The sequence below is a fragment of the Sus scrofa genome, chromosome 13 (genome assembly GCF_054392235.1).
Source record: "Sus scrofa isolate SSC_HxYL_T2T_F1_AM1 chromosome 13, Sscrofa_HxYL_maternal_Yorkshire_Landrace_v2.0, whole genome shotgun sequence".
NCBI classification, from domain to species: Eukaryota; Metazoa; Chordata; class Mammalia; order Artiodactyla; family Suidae; genus Sus; species Sus scrofa.
The window spans coordinates 175,277,048-175,283,889 of record NC_139395.1 but is presented as its reverse complement, the minus strand read 5'-3'; the positions used below and the strand labels follow the sequence as shown (position 1 = coordinate 175,283,889).

At 34.7% G+C, this 6,842-nt stretch overlaps 1 pseudogene; it reads left to right on the top strand.

The window, feature by feature from the left end:
* Window positions 1–2,193: 2,193 nt before the first annotated feature.
* LOC146397776 (olfactory receptor 5K1-like) lies at window positions 2,194–3,125 on the top strand (annotated as a pseudogene).
* Window positions 3,126–6,842: the final 3,717 nt, after the last annotated feature.

Genomic DNA, 6,842 nt, shown 5'->3' with positions numbered 1-6,842 from the left:
AACCTGCTGAGCGAGGCCAGGGATAGAATCCACATCCTCACTATTTCCAGTTCTTAACCCCCTGAACCACAACCTGAACTCCCCACAAGTCATCATTAATTATCATCAGGCAGTGTATGTCTTAGTGACCAAATCTCCCCACGGAAACACACTGAAGTCATCATGAGGAAATCCCTTTAGCTTCTGATGGAAAATTTAAATTTGCATTGTAAGGAAAATAATTATTGTCACTGACCTATTATTAGTAGTCTCACAGATACACTCTTTTAATCCCAAATGTTTAGAGGCCAAGGTTTATATTCTGAAAGTCTAACCGCCTTAACACCATAAACCAAATAACGCATTATAAAACACTTCTCAGTGAAATCTAAATAAGAGGAATATTCTAGTTTACTTTAACTGTTACTATTAACATCAATATTTATTTTTCTGAATGATGAAGCATTTTTCTTATTGTTAGGTTTCAACTATTTAGTTACTATTCTTGCTATCCTCAAAACCTAAGACTATGGGTAACAAATATGAAAAACTTTAGTGCGATTCATGCTGACCTCTGCTTCAAAAGTAGAACTTCAAATTATACAGGTAAGGGCAGAACATAATGCTTCTTCTTCTTTTTTTTTTTTTTTTGCCTTTTCTGGGACTCTTCCTGCTGCATATGGAGGTTCCCAGGCCAGAGGTCTAATCAGAGCTGTAGCTGCCAGCCTACACCACAGCCACAGCAATGCAGGATTCCAGCCGCATCTGTGACATACACCACAGCTCACAGCAACGCTGGGTCCTTAACCCACTGATCAAGGCCAGGGATCAAACCTGCAACCTCATGGTTCCTAGGTGGATTTGTTAACCACTGCAACGCAATGGGAACTCCAGAACATAATTCTCTTACATAATTTAGGCATGCACATCAAAAGATATTTGAATAATAAAATGTCAATATTTAATATTTTAAAACAAAAAATAAGTCTTTGCTTATATTCTGAAATAGATATAAACCAGTTTGACCATAAAATTCATGTTCTTAGACACTCAATATATTTTGTAGATCAGTAACTTGTAGTAAGAAGATACACTTTGAAAAGAAAACAAAAATTATTCTCACAAATCATATTAAGGTTTAAGGGGATCCTCTATTTCAAAGTGATAGAAAACCAAAGTATAATGGCAAGACTTACTTTTATTTATTAGCTTTTAATGTACTGTGACATCAGAAAATCTAACATAATATTTTTAGGAAATGGAAAATATTAGGTACGTTAATTCAGGTAAAAGAAAGATATACAGATTTTTTTAATAATGAATTTTGAATAATTTCCTTAGTAAACTCTTCTTCAAAATTGTCTCAATTTACATATAGCAAATAGTTCATAATGGATCATTGGTGCCATACTGAAAACAAATTCACTCATCCCAGGTCACTGGACTAGAGGTATGATTGGCATCAATCATTCTTTTTTCCCTCTCTAGCATTGTACTCCTGTTATAAGAAGTATAGTTCACAGAAAACCTCATTATACCAATACTATAAAAAGGAAATTGTGCATGCATGTAACAGGAAAATCAGTGTTAGATTGTACACAAGTGATTCTAGATTGTGTTGGGTGTATAAGATACACTAGATACTTCAAAGCCTAGATATTGGTGTAGTGTGGGGCACTGAGTAAATGTTATTAGGTATCATTATATAAAAATATGATTTGCATAGAGGAAAGGATTTAGGAATCTGTACATATTCAAAAACAATAACGGATTTAACATGAAACTGGGGAAAGAAATCGAAGAAGTGATAACCTGAGGCAATATATTTTATTAGCATTCCAAAGTAATTTTCTTCAAAAATCAACAGTCCACACTTTATCCTTAGTGATTTCCATAAAATTCCTAAGATATAAATTTAACCTATCCATCTACTCCATTAAAACCTTCACTCTCCTGGGAAAATATGTAAAAATGTTGCTCCATTAAAAAATGTGTATATATATATGTGTACATATGTATATAAACACACAAAAAGTGACGATATTTATTTAAATATCCCCTGTAGGTGTGTGTTCCTGTATACCAGAGGAAATGGGAGAAATATGAAGAAGAGCTCCACTCCTCATTAAAAGAAAACCTGGAAGGGAAAATTATACACACTCTAATTTCAAAACTTTTATCTCCACAATTCCCATGTCAACAAAGAAGGCGGATATGACTGAGGATAACAACTCCTTGACAACTGAATTTATCCTCATAGGATTTAGTAATCACCCAGAGCTGAGGATCATCCTGTTTCTGGTGTTCCTTACCATCTACCTGATCACCATGGTGGGAAACCTTGGTCTGGTGGCACTGATATGTACAGAGCATCGTCTTCACACACCAATGTACATCTTTCTGGGTAACCTCGCTCTAATGGATTCCTGTTGTTCCAGTGCCATCACCCCCAAGATGCTACAGAACTTCTTTTCCAAGGACAGAATCATTTCCCTCTATGAATGCATGGCACAATTTTATTTTCTCTGCTTTGCTGAAACTGCAGACTGCTTTCTCCTGGCAGCAATGGCCTATGATCGCTATGTGGCCATCTGCAACCCACTGCAGTACCACACCTGGATGTCCAAGAAACTCTGCCATCAGATGATCACAGGGGCCTACATAGCTGGAAACGTGCATTCCATGATTCATACAGGCTTTCTCTTTAGGTTAGCTTTCTGCAGGTTTAATCAAATTAATCACTTTTTTTGTGATCTTATTCCATTGTTCAGACTCTCCTGTGTTGACACTTATATCAATGAATTGATGGTATTTATCTTTGCTGGGTCAGTTTCCATCTTTACTATTACCGTAGTAATAATCTCTTACCTTTTAATCCTTTTCACAATTTTCACAATGAAATCCAACAAGGGAAGAGGCAAAGCCTTATCTATCTACCTGTGCATCCCACTTTCTCTCTGTCTCAATATTCTACGGTTCTCTTTTCTTCATGTACATTGGACCAAATTCCAGGAATGAAGGAGATAAATGTACCTGTTGCTATTTTTTATACTCTCGTGATTCCTTTATTAAACCCTTTTATTTATAGCCTAAGAAATAAGGAAGTAATAAATGTTACCAAAAAAATTATGAAGAAGATTTCATAACATTATGAAACAAATACTATCCCATATGGATAACTGATTTGAATCTGATTAAACTTTTTTCCATATCAACAGTACTGAGAAGGTAGAAAATGGGGGTTTCATATATAACATTAAATTACTAAAACATGATGGTGTGTCAATCAAATAACTAAATGTAAATGGTATTCCAAAATATAAGTTGCTAGGCTTCATCTGAAATGAACTAAAATATACCTTTGGAGATCATTATTGTGTCAGTGTGTAATTAGTTACAATTTGCAACTATTTTTCAGAGAACAATAAGTTACAATTTTCAATAAATTCTAAATATTCAAGGAATTAAAGTCATTACATACTTTTGGAAAATTCTGGAATCCCAAGATGTTATCTTAAAACTCCCCCATATCCAAAATTCTCATATATTGGTCCCCTCTTCAACAACATCATCTGATGGAAGTAAACTATATATTTCAATTTGATTCTCAATTTTGAATTGTTCCAGAGATTGTGCGAATATGAAATCACAAGAAAATGTATCCTCTTTAACCAGGAACACTTTCCTCTTTTGGATTAGTGAACTTTCTCTCAATGTTTGCAAATTGCAGTAGCTGAACATTTTCAGTATATAAATCTGTATTGAAGATGATGCTACTTACATTGACATCACCATGGAGTTGATATTTTCATGTAGTTTGAATGGTTGACCACCATATATGACAGTGTAATTCCTGAACATATACTTAAGAAAAAGCTTTCTGTCTGATATTATTACTTGTCCTGCTTGTTATTAAGCATACCACCACACATGAACTGGTGCCAATATAATTTGTTTCTTTTTTAGGGCCATACATGTGGCATGTGGATGTTCCCAGGCTAGGATCCAATCAGAGCCACACTTGCCAACCTACACCACACTCACAGCAATGCAGGATCCCAGCCACATCTGTCACCTACCCCACAGCTCATGGCAACTCTGGATCCTCAGCCCACTGAGCAAGGCCGGGTTTGAACCTGCATCCTCATGGATACTAGTCAGATTCATTACGACTGAGCCAAAACATGAACTCCCTATCATAAATTATTGATATATGTGTAGCATTACATAAAAGATGGAGGTTCTGATCAGGCATGAAGGAGGCAGAAAATAGTACAAATTTAAACATCTAAATAATAATGTTTATTGACCCTTACATGTGCAAATATGAAATTAAAAGACTATTTGCTGAGAATCTGTTCTCTGCTTGGTACTTGCTAAGCTAGATCTTTCATATATATTACCCACCAATTTATTAGACGTGAATTTTCATGATTTCCTCAGTAAAAAATAATCATGCTATTCAATATTGGGGAGCTTACCCAAATTCACCCAGGTTATGGAAATGAACTAGAATTTGAATCAGTTCTGCCTCTTTTCCCCACATGCTTAGGGGTTCAGAAAATGGAGATTCTTGTAGTCTCCGTTATTTAGTTCTTAATAGCATCCGAAGTAAAATGTGCCTTAAAAACAGGAATAAATGATATTTCTAGGAAAACAGGAATGGTGATGACTGAAGTCAATGTTTATGGAAATGAGTGTAGCACTGGGAATTGGGATGAGGAAGGTAAAGAGTGGCATGAGTTAGAAAGCTGACACAACTATTGGTGAGCGCTGGTGGTGAACATGGGAAAAGAGGGGAAGCAGGTCATTTTCCTGTCTCTTAAATAGCACCCTAAAACATCAGTTTATCTCAGAACTATCAGACACTTCAGTCTTCCAGGAGGGGAGAAATACTGTACATTTTAGAAACCTGATCTTGTAATGAGTGAAAGTGAAAGCCTTGAAGCAAGAAGACTAACTTCAACAAATCATGTATTAGATGGGGAGAACTGCACCTGGAGAATGCCCTGAAAGGAGAGGAGTGCACAGACAGGAGCAACGTTTTAAAGAAAAACCATAGCGAATTTTAACTGTTGAATAATAAAATTAAGGCCCATCTTCTTCCTGTGAGCAGCCAACATGATATAATTGACTTCATATCCCCAATACTTAATAAGGTGCCTAACATATTTGGCCATTCAATTAACATTTCCTGTAATAAGTTGTAATGTAATTATATAAGTAAATATGTGTCAGGCTTATTATTTTTACTTTTTCAGTTAATTATTAAAATTCATTTCTAGATTTTAATTTCTAATATTATAAAAATGGGTAGATATAATCCACATGAACAAGGATATTTATGGTCATAAGACATTTTGTGAGCAACAAGAAATATGGGTATCAAATATTTTGAGGAGCTCTGAATTACAGGTAAGCTGTACATCTTATATGCACTGTCTACCTCAAGGGATATTTTTAGTTTTCTGACTAACACTGATTTAGTTTCCCTTGTCTAAGGGTACCAAAATTTTCTGCACCACACACAACACTAGCATCACAGAATCCCAGAGGTCTGTTAAGGGAAGAATAAGTGACTTATTTGGGACCAATGACACAAAAGATGTGATTCTCTGGAAGTTCTGGGAAATAGATATCATTTATTTGAAAAGACATCCACAAAAAGGTAGTGCTGCTCCCTCCAAAAATCATAGTGTGAATGTATGAAATCTGGCACCATCTCTGTCCATTTTGCTATCAAGAAGGAAACTGGCCTGGAGTTGAAGTCAATACACAATGAAGGGCATAACTGAGTTGACCACAGAGAAACACACCTAGCATCACTGGAATCAATTATTCATCTCTTTAATTAATATAAACCAACAAATTCTGTTTAACCTTGTTTGGAAAAGACGCATTATCCATAACTGAATAAATGTTAAGTGATACATTCATATCTATCTTCCATTTTTATATTCTGTTTATAATAAATGTCATGACATCCTTTAGCTTACAAGATACTTTTCAGTAGTACCCATTCAATTATTCATCATTATCTGTTGTCTTTTCCCTTCCTTACACTATTTTAATTTTGTATAACTGCACTTGAAAAATATGAGGGACAAGGATGTTCCATAATCTATCCACAGAAATTACTAAAAGTACAGTTCAGGAACCAAACACAGGCAATCGATGTTCTTAGCCATGAAGTCATACTGTACATAGCATAAAGAAGTAAAAGCATGAGAAGACAGCTTCCAAGAAGTGAAACTGTCAGTGGATGCGCAAACAGCAAAGAGATTCAAGATTGATGGGAATTAATGATATTTTCTTCCAAATGTATTTGAAAAATTTCAAATGAGTCCCAATGGATTTTTTTTAAGATTCTTATATTTTATTTTATCTTATGTATCTATTTTTTATTACTCAAATGATTTTATCACATCTGTAGTTGTATAATGATCATAACAATCTAATTTCACAGGATTTCCATCCCACAGCCCAATGGATTTTTAAAGTCAAGATTAAACAAGAGTTAATTTTTAAATGACATTGACTAGTAAAATGTCTCTAAATGTGTGTGTATGTGTATGAAGATATTGACAGTTTGCCCATAGATAATTCAACATCTCAAAAGAACAGTCATTTCACATATTATCATATTATTTTACAATCACTAAATAATTTAACAAGTATGTCATTCACATCTGAACTTTTTTTCCCACTTCTCTCAAAATTGCCATCTACAAGTGTTCTGTGTAATTTTCAATCTTACTCTCCATTTACAGTTATTACAAATGTTGGCTATATTACCCGTGTTATACATACATCCTAATAGCCTATCTTACAACAAATAGTTTGTACTCGTACTCTCCTACCCC